The sequence below is a fragment of the Ixodes scapularis genome, unplaced genomic scaffold, assembly GCF_016920785.2.
Source record: "Ixodes scapularis isolate PalLabHiFi unplaced genomic scaffold, ASM1692078v2 PGA_scaffold0__279_contigs__length_252992795, whole genome shotgun sequence".
Taxonomy (NCBI): domain Eukaryota; kingdom Metazoa; phylum Arthropoda; class Arachnida; order Ixodida; family Ixodidae; genus Ixodes; species Ixodes scapularis.
In genome coordinates, this window is record NW_024609835.1 from 131,330,228 (window position 1) to 131,347,686 (window position 17,459).

The following is a 17,459-nucleotide window of genomic DNA, read 5'->3' on the forward strand; positions in this document are numbered from 1 at the left end:
TCTTTCTTGGTTCGGCCTAGGTGCTTTACCTGCGAGTGGGTTAACCTAATAAGAGTGCAAAAAAAAAAAAAATACTTCTCGTGTTTTTCTTTTTTCAATCAACGTCACTGGCGCAAGCCGTCCCGTACTGATCCTTACACTGTGCTAGACGCGGGCACCTTATATAGAAACAATACATACGATGTAATGTAAACAAAATGAACATGGCGGAATATTTCTGCAGTGTGGGTCCCGTCATGGGTAAACGAGGCAGGAAGTAACGTGCGGGATGCCAGTTGTGTTCCGGACGAATCGCTGATTTCGGTGGAACATGTTTATATGGAATCCGAGGCAGATCTGAAGGCGGCGCTACTCCACAACGACAAATGGAAGTCATACGTGTTGGTTTCGATCACCCAATAGGTGACCAGCGTTTGGCAGGAGCCGCAAAGCAATATGGGTATTCTCACATCCGGTTCGAAGCTAGCAGCCGACGCAGCACCATGGCTGCTATTGAATCGTGTGTGGGTGTTGGATGCGATCAATTCGAGCCACCTCTTTCTGCTGCTGGGTGAGTTACGAATATGTAAGCGTCTGAAGTTATTTCTACGGATATATTAAATAAAAATCGGTACGCAGACGCATCGAGAACGGCCACGAAAGTGCGCAGCGATTGCGGCCGGCGGCAGGTTGCACTCGCGCCGCGCTTTCCGGATCGTCAGAAAAACTCAGGCTAGGTTAGCTATTTTGTTTTACTTTTGAGCCAGCGTTTTTTACTGGGTCTTGTTTATTTTTGATGGCTACGTTAGATCACATCGTTGATTGAAATAGGTGCGAATAGACGCCGTGGGACGCGGGTAGCTGAAATGCCCGATCGGGCTTTGGCGTACTTTTTTCGCGCGATCGAAACGCCACTTCCGTGCAAAACTTCACTTTGATGACATTGGATTACGCGAGAACCATAGATTTTAAACATTCTCGTGTTTTTCGTACTTCAACTAAGTTCCCTCCCATCCCCGCCGCACGTTTTTCTCAATAATGTCAAGTAAGAAAGCATGCATAAACGTGCACCGAGCAGGGTCGTACGACCGCTTTATTATCCGTCAAAATGTAAGTGCTGCCTGTTTGCTTTTTGCTTATTTATGTTATAGCAAGCTGACCAGGTTTTTTGTTTGTTTATATTTTTTCACGCCACCCGTTCACGCGGCCACAGACGGCGGCGGCTCATTGCAAAAAAGGCTAATCTGAGCTTTCGATATAACGAAGTATCAATAAAACGGTCTGTCAGCAAGACGTCGTGAGGTGAATTGATTGCCTGCAAGATCGCAGGCAATCTGATGTCTGCTGAAATCGCATCCCGTGTTCTCGCGGATAGCTTGTACGACAAGCAGTGCACTCTCCTTGCGGATTAATTGATATTTCTTTCTGGGTGCCAAGGGACTCTGTTAGAAATCGTTATTTTGCGCGGCCCCACCTGAAGAAAAAGAGAACACGTGGTGCTGATCTGTAATAAAATGGGCAGCGCATAAGGAACACCGACGTTTTGCTGCCACAGGTCACCTCTTTCCGTCACGCGCCTAAAAAGCTGTGTAACAATTTTAACGTTGAAAGAATTAGCATGTTCTAATTTTTACATTGTTTATTTTGTCACAAAAGACAGAGAACACATGTCTTTCCTTCGAAATGTTGCGATTCCGCCGCGTAATCGCGAGGCAAAAATTAGACTATTTCCCGACCTGCAGCAGCGAGCGGCGGCCATGAGAACCACGCGGCGGGACGTCAATGGGGTACGTAAAAAGATAGCAAGTTATGCAAATACGTGTCCGATAAAAGGTAATTTTTTTTTTATAAATCTTGTCGTTCCAACATAAATATAAAGCGTCAAAAACCTGCTATCATCGACAAAACTTTTATTGCACGGAGTTTTAGTGGCGCCATCTATCCGAGGTCAACAAAACCGTCAGTTCTATCTGCTTCCGCGAACAGAGCCAGAAGCCGGGAGGGGACGGGAGCAGAGCAGGACGGGAACGTCCAGACCCGGACGTTTGGCACTTTCCTCCTTTCACCACATTGGTCGCGCTGCGCAAGCACGTGGTCACGTGGTCGCGAACGGGTGAGTCCTCGGTGCTTATGGTGGCTCTAGAGAGAGAAGTTCACCGGAACCCCGCGCGTCCCCCTTTCACGTCACAGCGAACGTGACTCGGAAGATGGCGAGAGTTGAGAGGTGCCGAAAACCTTAATCTTCGTATTTTTAGCATAAAAACTAAAACATGCAAGCAAGAGTGGTTTTTTCTTTTTTTTTTTTTTTTTTTTTTTTTGTGCTTTACTTTAGAAAAGTCTAGACACGTGCTCCCAAATTATTGAAGCATACAGCACGGTTGCCGCTCTCGATGCAGCTGAACAAACCACAACCGACACCCGGACGACCCGAAAGCGTGAGCCTCGTTTCGAATGACGAAACTTCCCGCTGAAACGCCGGTAAACTATTGGCAGACGCGTGTTCCAGAAAAGGTCATCCCGGCGCGCCAAAACGAGGATCTGAAACTTGGCTACAGCGAGGTCAGTAATTAAGATTTCGAGTGCACCAGAGGGCCGTCTGCATGCCGGCGTTATTAATAGAAGTCTTGATTGGTCGAGATAATTTCTGATGCGTTTATTTTTATTTTTGTTTATGATATAGGTGAGAAGCGGACATGGTTCAAGCCCCGAGGAGGGCGCCTCAGGTGGCGAAACATAACATTTTCAGCGGTAGGTTCTTTTCCGCCGCAGCACTCAAATTAAGTTCGCTCAAGTTTTGCGCCACGGATAAAGCTTTTGGAGTTTGTAGAACCTTAAATCCCGTCGTAATAATGACCGACACACTAGGCGTGCGCAATAGACCCCGTAAGTGTGACGTCAGTCCTCCAAACAAACCGTTGTTAAGTGGGGGCGCACCTGAGAGCCCCATAGAGAATGCATGAGATTTTTTGCCATCTTAAAAAAATTGTAACATAATAACGACTGCGCGGATCTTCTTGCGAAATCCAGCTTTAAAAGCATTGAGGCGTTATCGAGACATTAAATGAAACAAATGTTTTATTATAAATTTATATTCTTAAAAAAAAATGTAAATGGTAAACATCGGCCAATTGGGCACTCTTGCGTTCGGAGCGAATTTACGAAATTCTCTAAATGCAAACAGATAAAGTATTTCATTGAATGTCTTCTAAATTTATTATGGAGTCGAATAATATCAAAATCCTTCATGTAACTCGATCTGTTCCGTAACTACAGCGAATTAAAAGAATCATAATGTCGGTGCTTGTCTTTTTTTTTCTTTTTTTTTTTTTTAATGGGAAGCTGCAGAGCTTTTTGAGAAAAAAAAAAGAGTTAGAAGTGAATTCTAATGTATTTTTACCCCGTGAACCCGAATGCCCGAAACATTTGCTGCGCAAGTATCATTAAACGCGAGAAAACGCGAACGACAGTCGCTGTACGTGACGTCATCGATGGATCTTTAGGCTGACCAAGGCTAGGGAGGCGGAGCTTCAGCACTATTTTGAAACTGCTCTTATGGCTTTCCGGCGCGTCGCATTGAAACATAACTGTTACATCTGTTATTCTAAAGGACAAATGGAACGCAATTCAAGTGTTTTTTCTGAAATGCAGAAGTGCCCCATCTTTCCTTTAATCTATCTTTTCCCTCGTGAGGTGGCGCTCGCTGTCCACGAAGTCGTCCGATTGTAGTTCGCGCTCGGCACCGTGCAAGGTGTTCTTCCGCGCCGCCGCCGTATCCTGTTTCATTCTGCACGCCGGGACATCAGTGTGCGAGTCTCACTTTCCTGGTTCTTTGGTGGATAGGTCTCCGTGCGGTGTTGGTTCAACGCAACTGCGCTTGGTCCTGTCTCGTCTTCCTCGTGTCCTCGTTTTTTTGTGCGCTTCACTAGTTAAACATATACCAATTAGCCCACCTATCCATTTTACTGCGCTTCGCGTTTGGTGCGCCGAATTTTAGCGCTCAGAAGTGTTCTGTTTGCATCTGTTGTCATGGGTCGAAAGTAGAACACTGCACGGGCCAAAAGTTCTAGGCCCAGCCCGACCCGGCCCGGAAGAGACACGGACCGGGCCCGGGCCAAGCCCGAGCCCGACAAAACATTTCAACATAAAAACTTTAGTGCACTAAATTTACTACTCGTGGAGCAAGTACAAAGCTAGCGGTTGCGTTAAAGGGATGCTACAACGAAATTTCGGCGCTCATTTTTTTTTGGCTTATATGTGTTCAAAGGAGAAGCATCACATTGAACATACACATATCCTGTTAAAAGAGTCACGAAAAGGAATTTTAAAACGAATTAAACGATTAGCAAAGAGCACCTGGTGGATGTCACCAACGCCTCCCTTTTAATGCCCGTCTAGGAACCTTGACAGCTAGTGACAGAGGTTGTCTCGCCTCCGGCCACGACGAGAGAAGAGGGGCAGGAGGAACTCCCCTCTTCCCGAGAATGCCTTTTGTGCGTCGCAGAAGTCGCTATTGTCCCCTTACAAGATTACAGGAGATTAACCCGTCACTCAAAATTCGTACAAAAGCAGCCGCTTCGGTGGCTGGAACGACCTAGGGTGCCTACATGTTCCCGCCGCTCCGCTGTTTAGGGTGGCGACAACGTTTGTGATACCTGTTGCCGACAAACCAGTGTTGCCTACCTCGTTACCATGGCAGCCTCCGCTGTTTCTTCGACCATTTTGTCACACTCGCCGGTCGTGCGCTCGCGCTACTCCGCTAATCCTCGTTAGGGCTATGGAGCGCCCACCGCTCTCGTTCCGACGGCGAGGTTTCGGCGTGCGATGCCGGTCGGTTGCGTTCCATTTTGTCGAGGGGACTCACGTTTCGATAAACGCAACGCATACTTCCTGCTCGCAACTTCAAAGTATGAAACACCCGAATAAAGAGAGCGACAGCCACGACGACCGCCATCCCGCTGGGCCTCCGACTCGTCCGCCTCCTCTTATGAACGGAAACGGAAGTGGCCTCACAGTGTTGCCGGTGTGTCGAAACTACGAAAACTCAACGTTGTGTACGTTTAGCCAAATAAGAAGTGGGTCAAAATGGCGGTGGGAGAGGATCTGGGAAAGGGTAACAAGAAGTTGGCGCCACCCTAAAGCGGAGCGGAAACATGTAGGCACCCTAGAACGACCAGGCCATCCTCTCGACGTCAGCCTCGCCGTAGCTTTGCTCGTCTTGAGACGACCTACGTCACTATTGCGTTGGATGTCACGTGGTCTCCGCTGGGCCTTCTCCGAGCGCTTGCCAGAGTGGGCCGTTTGTAACGAAAAATGCAGCCACCAGGCTCAAAATACAAACGTGCGATTGTCATTTACGAATATTGTGGATCATATTCAACCTATTTTTGAACACGACGGGAATATTTCAAGATTTGTTGAACTATGCCTTTAAGGCGCCCGCGCGATTTTTTTTTCTCTTATCTATCCCCAGCCTTGTACCTGCTCCACGAGTGGTAACTTTAGTGCAATACTACGCTTCTCACGCGCTGAAACTCTTTCTGAAAATGACTGATTTAGTGGTTTTCAATGACGCTGAGCAAGTTTCTAATTGGAATCATATGTCGATTTTCATTAATTAAAAAGGTAATTAACGAATTTTAATTAATTAACCGACTGATTGTTACAATTATTCCCCTATAATATGTCCCCCTGGCCGCATAACTCAGCTCAACAAGTGGTATAAAGGCCTGTTCACACATACAGCGGAGCGCTAAGTTAGCGCTACGTGAGCGCTCCACGGAGCGCTCATGTGGCACTTCCGGCGCGTGGCTTAGTTCTAATATAGCGCGCGATTAGCGCTTATGTAGCGCCTTGTTAGCGCTTCTTGTACCGCGGTTACTACTGCCGATTAGCGCGTGCACTGCGGTTCCGATTTCTGTGGTTGGGTGCGTCAGCAGCACTATGGCGGACATGTGGGACGCTGAAATAGAAACGCGACAAATGCTCGTACATACGCAAATAGTACAATGTGTGTACACGGCTTATCGCCCAAAAAAGCCTTTTGTGCGCGAAATCTTTCGCCACCAAGATACCGACGGGTACCCGGCGAACCTTGTTCCTGGGCTAAGGGACCTAGACACAGAGCTCTTTTGAAGGCGACTTTTTTTTAACTGTGTGTCTTTGAAACCAGGGTCACGCATATCGAATAGGAAGCGATGTGGCCGTACCCAATCAATTAGTCGCTCAGAGTCCATGACTCTGGATCGCCTGCCCGACCCTTTGCTTGAAGAGCGGCTCTTTTACTTTCCCTTCTTTCAATGCCAAAGGAAAAACAACAACAAAAGAATCGCCGTGCACGCGCTCTTCCGCAGAAGCAAGCACGGCACAAGGAGCGTGAGAGCGCTAACGAAGCGCTACTGAAGCGCAAACCGAGCGCTACTTTACGCGCTAGGAAGTGCCACATGAGCGCTCCTTCGAGCGCTCACGTAGCGCTAACTTAGCCATCCGCTGCATGTGTGAACCGGCCTTAAGTGTAACTTTCAGGGCTTTTTTTAAACAAATCTGTTAAGCTTAAAAAGAAAACACCCTGTATATATATATATAAATGACCTAAAGGTATCTACGCGCGACACACGTTCATAACTTTGGTACGGCGTCGATTCTTGATCGGTTTCCAAGCGTGCGAAGGCACAAAGATGTAGCACTCGGCGTGCCAAGGAAGCTTTGATCACGCCACGATACCGGCGACACTTGCTTTTGACGAGTCGTACCTTTAGATTGGTACGTCTTCACGGACACTGCACTCGCAAAACACATCCACACGGCGTCGATTTTTGGTCGGTATCCAAGCGTGCGAAGGCAGAGAGACACGGCACTTGGGCGAGGTGCCCGAAATCTGACGGACCCGTATTGCTGAAAAGACGCCGCGTAACCGAGCTTACGGTTGCACGTCAAAAGATCGCCAGGTTGTCGAAATTAATCCAGTCTTCCGCTGAAGCGTACCAAATTCCCGCCGTTGGTTTGGGATGTAAAACCCTCAAATTTGACTTTTGGTGATCTATGGGTTCGGGGTGGCTTTAGGCCCTTGGTTAACCTTTGTGGCGATGGCTTCACCACGCATCGTCGTCGAGTGCGAAGAGCTGCGCTATTGGGCTGGAGTAAACTATAGGGGGCACTTTATCGAGCTTGTTGTCTACACAGTCCGGTGTTTACTGACACAGCATAACAAAGAAATTGAACCTCACCTAGTGCGGTCTGGGCACGAGCGCTTCGCTTTGACCAGTCCCTTGGTAGCACGAGGAGCGGCCTTCAAATTGTCATTTTCTATTTCTCTTATCCAAAACAACTTGAAAATTCGGTTTGTTTTCCCCACAGCTGGAGTGTTCCTCTAGAGGCGAGGCTGTTCGATCTCCTCTCCAATCACTCGCGCACCTTGAACGCTTATCAAGCGATACGAATGCACTCTACACTACTTTATAACTGCCAGATAAACTGTAGAAAGGTGTGCCGACCAGCATCTCAGGTATACAAGCACGCACAGCGTCTGCGAGAAGACAAATTGCGCAAGCATGCAGCTGCACCCGTTTCTCCCCGAGCGGCACGCGCAGGGCAGTTTAAAGCTGTGGCATAGCATCCAATATACTGATAAAGCCTGGCAGAGCGCCACGGGAAGCGGCCGCCGAAATGGAAAAGGTGGAGCGGCAGACAACGGGTGAGAGGAGAGCCACGTGACTGGCTCCCCGCTGCGGCAAGACGCCGAAACGCAGCGTCTTGCCGCTGCTGCGAGACGCTACGGCGTGACGCGAGGGCCGAAAGTGTGTTTCGGGTCCTCGCCGCTGACGTCCAGATTCCCCGAGAAACGGCTCCTTGATGCTCTATGCTACCAGGTTCTCGCGCTCCAAATTTGCTACCGGGCACTCTATGACTCCGTCGTCGAACTGCCAGGCTTTGTTAATATAGAGGAGGCTATGGCTCTGGGCATAACTTCACTATGGTGGTAGGTGTACCGAACGCTGCGCATTCTTGGGTAGTTCCACGTGCCGTCACTTCATGACGAAAAAGTGGCGCTGTAGTCAGGATACCGGTGCATTTCTGCTCGAAGGGGCGTGGCGTGCAGTGCGCACGACACGAGAGCGCCTCGTACTCCGCCTGCTCATGCAGCACACACTTCTACGAGTGGTGCCATTGTGCGCCGCCCGATGGCACCAGGCGCAGGGTACCGGTGCCACCAGCGTCATGAACAAGTGGCATGGTACCGAATTTCTGTTCGGCACATTTTTTTTTTTGTTCTTGCGTTTAGTCATGCGTTTGGGTCAAATGCTTGACGTATTCCAATTCACTGGATAACAATACAGTAGAATTTAAAAAAAGTTTATAAAGTCAAATTTGAGAGTTTTACGTGCCAATCCTACGACGGGCATCTGGCACGCCCCAGCGGAGGACTGAGAATTAATTTCGACCACCTGGGGATCTCTTAAAAGTTAATGAACACTAGAGGTTCAGCTGGGCTTTTTCAAACAAAGTGCTGAATATCCTGATTTATCTAAGCACCGCCATCGTTTGATCGAGCCGCGAACGGTTCTATGGGATGCAGGCAACGCGTCGCCATTTTTTTGGCTCATGGCGCATCCCACATCTGGACGCGCACTCTCTTATTAGTCTGCTGTGGCTGCCGGTGACGTGCCGCCGTTGGCGAGCACGCTCCCACTGGTCTATTGTAGATGCCAGCGTCACGCTGCGGCGACGAACTAGATTGGTGGCGACGCTCCGCCATTTTTTGTTTAAATACGTCCCAGCATGCACCATTTTGGCGGTACTTGTTTATAAACCCCAAATTCATCTAGCACTTTGGTTACAAATAGACTTATCTCAATAATGCCTGATTGACATTGACGGTTGAACCGCGTTCGCGTTTCACGCGCATTTGGATTATGAAAACGAACGGATCCGCATAGCGGTTGCGATTCGAACACCATGCAGCGTGAATGCAGCATAAGCGTTCCAGGCATGCGTCACGCCGCCATAACTGAATAGTTCATATGAGGCAGGCTCCAGTGCGCGACACACTTCGTGCCCACCTCGTTCTCTACACGCACACACCCTCAGCGAGGTTGTCGGGCGTGCAGAAACACTACAGATCCCACGATGCATAGCGGCAGCAATGGCGTAATGAAACTGGCTGTGAGATCGGTCTATTGAAGCTTAGAGCAACCAGTCGAAAATTGACTTCCGGCAATGCATTTTTCCATGCGTTTGATTATTATAGTAAATATTACAAATAATTATAACGTATAGTAAATATTTCAGAACATTTCTCAATTACGCAAATGAAAATATTGGAGAGCTGGAGCATTTTTCTGTCAAATTTATGTCATGAAACATAGTCATAAAACAGCCTCATATATTCATTTATGTGCACTGTCGGGCACTATTAGTGCGAGCACGGCGTCGGCGCTTTTTTCTACGGGGATATGCGTACCAAGCGAACGAAAGTCATTTGGAAAATCAAGAGAGACGGCAAGAACTACACAGTAACACTGGATCAGTAACTCCCTGTGCAGGTATAGACGATCAGAATAAAGTGAAGACCAAGTTAATATGGTTCAATTTGCTATCATTAGGCATTGCATTATTCTCTCTGATCGTTCATGTACGAAGCGTTCAAAACATAATCGGCAAGCTCAAAATATTTAAAAATAAGAAGAAGCCAGAAAACTGGTGCCCGATAAAAGCTGCCCGGCGCAGGAAATAATAAAAAGAAACGCCTTTGATAGCCCGGGGACTTTATTTTTACGTTTTGAATGCGTTTAACCGCTCGTAAAGATGCACTACACGGGTCCATTTTTGCATATGTGACCGGAATGGTATATTAGCAATATATAAGCGTCACCAGAATGATGGCTAACCTTGAACGCCCTCTACAGTCCTTTCGATTGTTATTTTTCTCATATTTGTCGCTCGTGTTTACACACATTTTGTGGAACACAGGTTTGGACCTAAAATATAGCGAAGTTTAACACCACTCACCGATGAAGAAACATTCTGTAACTAAACGAATTACGCTTCTAGAAGGCTAATAAAGGCACTATCGGGGAAAAATGAAATGCGAACAGAGGAGCCCGTGACTCGCGGTACAGGCTGCGCCGCCTGGAAGTGCGCGTAGGGGCGAGGCTGTGTGGCCTAGTCCCATGTGCATACGCCCCTCGCTCAGCGCTTCCCAAGCTTCGGTATTGCGCCTCTCGGTGCGCTGATAGCTATCACCGCTTAATCATCGCTAGAACCACTAAATGAGCTGCGCTTAGAGTATCGGCACTCCGTCCACCGATATTGTTGTGGGCGCCTCCATTTTGGATCGTATGCAGAGCAGACGCAACTGCCGATCGTCATGATTCAAAAGTGCGACTTCCTCAGCATTAGATTCGGTGTTACGAAGGTCATGTAATATTGCTTTGCTCTGTTGCCAACTGTTTACACATTTGTGGAGGACGGAAAAGCGCTTCCTGTGATTTCAGATAAAGCTTCAGATAACTGGCAACCATGATTTTGAAACACAATATGACTAAGTGTCCTTACTCTGAAGCGTAGCTGATTAATGACACTAATCATCGCTATCTTTGTTCGCTCGACGTGTGCGGCGCGAGAAACTCGCCGCTAGTAGCAGCTAGAGCGCGCGCTGGCTTCCTCGCGCCTCGCGCTTCCCAAGCTTCGGTGCAATGCAGAAGCTTGGGGAGCGCCGAGCGAGGGACGTATACACATGGGAGTAGGCCACACTAGTGCCACTATATAAGCTTTAGTGGCTCTAGGCCACACGGCCTCGCCCCTAGGCGCACTTTCAGGCGGTGCAGTCTGTACCGCGAGCCACGTGCTCCTCTGTTCGCATTTCATTTTTCCCCAATAGTACATACTATTCAGTACAGCCCAAATAGCAGAAGTTATCCATGTTGTTTTCCGTCAAAGAGATGAAATGCACGCGCGTTTTCCTATAGTAATGCACAGGAGTACCGCAAAAGTAGGCTGCTTGCTGTCTGCTTCAATTTGGATCCCGGAAGTCGGATAGACACTAGCGCCAGTTTAACATTTAGCGTACATTATAATAACACTGTGGTAAAATTTATCTCTAGGCTAGCAAGTTATTTTTGCCTCCGAGAACCTATTCAGCTTCCTGTTATCACCAGTCTAAATTTAGAAGAGTACAAAGAGACACAATTTCAACAATGCCAGTATACGTATACGCTTTGCAGCAGCTGTGCTTGAACGCCGCCTTTCACTGACCTTTAATTTTAACGTGAAATGCCTTTGATTTCGATGCTCCGGATTTCGTGAAGCTGGACTTCGTGAAGCCGTGGCCTATAACGTTATATCACTTCAGTTTCCCCGCTTGGGTTACAGGGAAAGTTGACATCACATGATCTCAACAGCAATTCAGTTTCCCCGCTTAATTTAGCCGAAAAAAAATGTCATCAAACGACGTCGTGTGACGCGACCTATACAGAAATTCAGTTTTCGCGCTAAATTTAGTATAAGAATTGACGTCACGTGACTTATACATAAATTTAGTTTCCCCACTAGATTTTGCGGAAAAATGGACGTCACATGACCTACACACAAATTCAGTTTGCCGGGAAAATGGACCTTTTCCAAGAAGCGTTCTGCGCACGCGCGAGCGCCCGATGCCAAGCGGCGGAAGTCGGCACAAAAAATCGAGGAAATTCGGAAGGAAGCTGTGGGTCAGTGACTAGAACACGTAATTGCCGCATATATATAATTGTGTTACACAATAAAAATAAAGTGAATGGAAAGAAAAACACGACGTTTAGGTGGACGCCACGGATGCCCCTCTTTCAAGTCGCGTTGGGCACGCGCCGCAGCTCAGAGATCGAAGAAACTGGTAGCGTAGCTCCCATTATCGATTGGTAGCACAGCGTCACTTCCTCAATTTTTAGTTCGTGCAGCCACCGCCTGGTGCCGTCGGTATGTGGAAAAGGTCCATTGGCGTCCCGTGACCTCGACAATAATTCAGTTCCCGCTGAATTTTGCGCGAAAATTGATGTCACATGACTTCGTGTCGCATGACCTATAAACAAGTACAGTTTCCCCGCTAAGTTTAGCGTGGAAATTGGCGTCACGTGGCCTGATGTCGCGTGACGCTAGAACTCTTCATGTATGCAACAGATCTGCCAAGCAATTTGCCATCTAATATTTGTTTCCTCTTATTTTGTTTACATCCCCTCATCATTATTATAGCAGGCCTCGTTATTGCCGTTTGAAATTCTATTGTGTTCTTTCTAGCTTTGGCCTTTGCGAAGACTCGTCAAGGCCCATTTCAGTAGGTCAGTATCTCGGTAACACAAAAGAAGGTCAGCAATGTCCGCTGTAATCTGGCGATGTGCAAGGCGTCTATATGAAATTTCTTTGCGATATGCATAAAGGCTGGTTCCCACAGCCTGGTTTTCTGATATTGCGTTACGTTACCAAAGCTCACGTCGGCATGGAGATAGGAAGAAGAGGCGGCGACGTGTCGGCTCAAGGCAGCCAAGCGAGAAAGTCCCAAGCGAAGCCGATCGAATGTGGAGGCCGGGGTCAATGGGAAGACACCCAAGGCTGCCCAAGCGTGTCATTTCCGTCCAATAGCGTCTTTTGCTTTTCTTCGTTTTTGGTTATCGTTGGGGGCGACTCACTACCAACCGGAAATCTCCCTCGGCTTCACCTCTGGTGGTGTCATGTTGCCTTCAGAAGCTTCCTATCTTTATTGTTTAAAGGGGAAACGAAACGATTTTTCTGCTTTCGCTAAATGCTACTCAGAATCACCCCATATCGTAAATAACCGAATAAACTTGTCTTCGTTCTTTTGTAAGCCATGGCAGTTGGCAAATAAATTTGAGAAATATGAGCAACACTCCCCCCCCCCCCCCCCCCCCCCCCCGCCACTCGAAGCCAGAATAAGCGGCCATGGTGCCTGGTGCTTATTTTATGCACCCAACGCTAATCACAGCCACGCGCTGGGGTCCGCAAGGTAGAAAACGCATGCTGAGCTCCAGGCATTGTTAGAGTTCGGCAATTCTCATCACTGCAGTGGTTGGACACGAGCCACTACCCGAGTGTCCGCCGAGGCATTGACGGTTACGAGCCAAGTCGAGTGCTCACGCAGTTGTCGTGTCCAATCCATGAGCCGCGCTCGACTGTCGTCAGACGGGTGGCAAGACTGAAAAAAAATGTTTCCTCTTACCCTCACAATTTCACTGCGACCAACAAACTTCGGAATCAGTGATGGCCCGTGCGAGTATGCTTGGGCCAGACAGAGGCCAGTACGCCTCAGTAAGTTCATGAAAATTCCAACCCCTTATCGTTTCACGACCCCCTTAAAAGCTAGTTCACCGAGCACCGTTTTTTCCAGAAGTTATTTACGGTACGTATAAGTCAACGGAACATTGGAGACTCCGATATCATGTGCAAGTTTACCTCCTTGAACTGGTAGCCACGTTTAATATGAAACAAACATGTCTCGCTGGCTTGTGGCGTAAGCGCATGCAAGCTTTCGTAACGTAACGTAGGTTAACGAAACGGGACAGTGGGAACCAGCCTTTACGCTGAGAGTCATCGTCACATCTGTGCTTCATATTTAGCGTAGCTAACAAAAGGGGACAGTGGGAACCAGCCTTTACGCTCAGAGTCATCGTCACATCTGTGCTTCATATTTAGCGTAGCTACCAGCTCAAATAGATAACTTGGCACGCGGCAGTAACTTCGTTCGATTTACCTGCACCTCTTGCATTAGTGCAGAAGAATGTAGGGCGGTGCACTTAAATACCGGAAGTACACTGTTCTACACTCTTCTTCACCGGTGCAAGAGGAGCAGGCAAATCGAACGAAGCTATATAAGCCGATCTGATTAAGGTGGATTCCACCGTTATTTATTTGTACCCTTTTCCTCATAAATGGCGCAGAATTTTTGCGGAACAAACAAGTTGCATGTTCGCAGCTGCGCATGCAGGTCGGGCGCTCGAGGTGGGCTCGGGCCACGGGCTGTTCGCCGCCGATCTCGAGCTAGATCTTCTTCGGCCTGCGTCCGCCGCTGCAGGAAGCGGTCAACAGGCGGCGCGAGATACGAGCCAGTACATTCGTAGATTACAGTGGCTAACAAAACGTAGAATAAGCTCTGATTTCCAAATGAATTCGAAATTCCATCCACGTTCGAAAATTATCGAGAGCACAGGTGCAGCGTTGCGGCCGTTTGGACCACCACACTTGGCACGCAAACGTTGTTTTGCAAGAAAAAAAAAAAAGGTTATTTTTAGAGATTACTTTAAGGCTAGAAAACAAAAAAGAAATAAAGTGGCAGTTTTGCACTTCCTATGTCCTCTATCGGCCTGCTCTTCGTCTGAATACTGGCTTGCAAACCCGCTCCCAGGATGTGTGGAGTAAAGCCCATCTATCGTGGGAAAAGCGGCGCCAATCATTTTTGTGGAAATGCTGGAGACACGTGCCGCGCGCCACTTCTGGGAAGAACTAGAGCTACTAAATGAGCTGCGCTTAAAGTATCGACACTCTGTTCACCGACATTGTTGTGGGCGCCAACATTTTGGTGCTTGTGCAGAGCAGACGCAACTGCCGATCGTCAGGATTCAAAAGTGCGACTTCCTCAGCATTAGATTCGGTGTTAGGAAGCTCATATAATATTTCTTTGCTGTGTCGCGAACTGTTTAAACATTTGTGGAGGACGGAAAAGCGTTTCCTGTGATTTCAGATAAATCTTCAGATAACTGGCAATTATGATTTTATGCCACAATATGAACAAGTATCGTTATCTGAAGCGTAGCTGATTTAGTAGCGCTATATACAGAAGAACATGGCGTCTAAAATCTAGCTCAGCGCTGCGCCGTTCCGCCATAATCTTCCCTAGTGCCACTAAAAAAGCTATGCTTCAGGGTAAAGACACTTGTCCATATTGTGACTAAAAATCATGGCTGCCAGTTATCTAAAAAAATATCTGAAATCACGGGAAACGCTTTTACGTCCTCCACAGATGTTTAAATGCTTCGCGACAGAGGAAAGGAATATTACATAAGCTACCTAACACAGAATCAAATGCCGAGGAAGTCGCACTTTTGAATCATGACGATCGGCAGATGGCGGCGCCCACAGCAGTATTGGGGAACAGGGTGCAGACCCTAAGCATAGCTCAGAGGTTCACACTTCTGCGCGTCCAGTCAAAAGCAACAAGAAGCAACCGTTTCCCACACGTGAACTGTACCAAGGAGTTCTCTGTCCAAGCAAGTGGCGCGGCTCTAGTACTCATCCACAATCGCGCGCCAAGTGCACAGCAGCTGACAAGATTGGCGACGGGTATGGCGAGAAAGGACACTTTCACTCCCATACACAAAGCCATGTCGCACTCGAGTTATCCTCGTAAATTCCATAAGTTGAAGGCGCTGCCGGCCAGTGCAGACTAAATTCATATGATGAAATTCACGCTTACAAGTACCGGCAACCAGGCACGTAGCCAAGATTTTGTTTCGAATTAGGGGGGGGGGGGGGGTGGGCGGGGCACCTTATGACAAAATGCTGTCTGAGGGGGAGGGGGAGATGAGGTCCCAGCAAAATAGAAGATTTCGAAGTCATGGGACCTCCCCCCCCTCCCCCCTCTGGCTGCGTGCCTGCCGCCAACCCTTAATTGTTGTGGAAACGCGAAAGACACGTGCGAGGAGCGGGTGCTCCGCTGCCTTTCGCTTCCAAGGGCCGCTCATTTAAGTGCTGGTCCGTCATTTGCTTCCAAGGGCCGCTTGAAACACGGGCCTCGTGCACTGGCTCATTTGACGCCACTTGCAAGTCAAACGCAAGCACATCGAAGGGCTTTAGTATAGGCAGATAAAGAGGAATCGGGGTGGCCAAGTGCAATAAAGAAAAGAAAAAGGATCGGTGGCCGGGTGTGCTAAAGCACATTAGATCGGAGCACGTGAAACGAAAGCTCGCGCTGTATAACACAGGTACAGTGACCCAGGGATTCCTGGGTTCAATCCCCACCCCTGCCCATTTCGATCTAAATGAGCATCGTACCGGCGTGCGGTCGTGTATCACTACAGCGTGGTGCACGTTAAAGACCCCAGGCTAGCGGTTGTACTGCACTGGCTAAATTTCTCACCTACAACTGGGAGACAAGTCGCCCGTTGAGGCAGACTATGTTCTAGGCTGTATAAACATAGACAGACCCCAATTTGTTTCCGGGCAGGTTAGAGCCCCTTCATGTTTCAAAAGTAGCGCAATGTTCGTCGATGCACGAGGCGCGTACAACGTGTAGCCCTTGGGAAGATCATGGCGGCAAAGCCCAGCACTTTGCTAGATTTCAGACGCCATGAATTTCCCAGAAGGGGCGCGCGGCACGTGCCTCGAGCATTTCTACAACTATGGCTGTATACCAAATCTTACCCAAATGGATCCGTGTTACTTTGGCGGGTCGTGTCACGTGACAACATAGATTGAAAAACGCTGGACGCTGATAGGTTTTAGAACGCCAAGGTACAAAACACTTACCCTGGAGTAGGATGAAGTAAACTTTGGAACACGGCCAATGAATGGCGCCACTTTTCCCAGGATATAGGGGCTTTAAGGCAGGTAAGGTAGCAGCGCTTCATTCCACCGTGACATAGTAAGATCACTGTTGAAAGAGGTGTTCATAACGGACAATAGCATAGTGAACTCCCGAGGTTACTTATGAAGACACGAAAGTTATTTAGAGGTGATTCGATTTTGCCTAAAAATTAGAAAGGCGATAAAAAAAAAAAAACAAAAAAAAAAAAAAACCTACGCCTCACCTTAGGTAGAAACGTATTTTCTACCTATTGAATGGCCCGTCGGTTTTCTTAGTAATCCGCAAAACTGGAAGTGTTAAATTTACAAAAAAATTGTTTCAGGCGCTAAAACGCTAACGTCAAAATTCAACTTGCATCTCAGTTTAAGCACATGTTTGTTAGTTAAGAAAATATATTGTAATTGTTCAAAATGATGGAAATCATGCTTCTTTTTCGTTTTTTATATCGACTAGCCACCAAACAAGGTCTACAGAGAATGAAAATATCTGAACTAGTGTTTCATAAAATAAATGTTGTTCGCAACTACAATTTTACCCTTCAAATTTGCAACTCATTCAACTATTTTTTTTTTAATTTCCAAATACATATTAGTAGCTAGGTACCTTCATGTGCGCTTTGCTTAGGGTGGAGACATCTGGCCATTTTGTCCCACACATTTATTTTTATCTTTTTGTTCAGAAGCGCGTGAAAGAGCGTGTCCCGGCACGCGTTTGTGGCGGTGACTGTGCTATTTTACCCATGAGCGTGTGCTGTCGCTCGGCATCGGGTACTACAAAGGGTGGCCTCACCATAAGCAGAAGGACATCGAGGCACCCTACATATTAGGATATTTCTGTTCAACCCTGCACGACCTTAGGATGCTTACGAGCAACATTGGTAGCGTATGCAAGCGTTTGACCACGCGCGCTAACATAG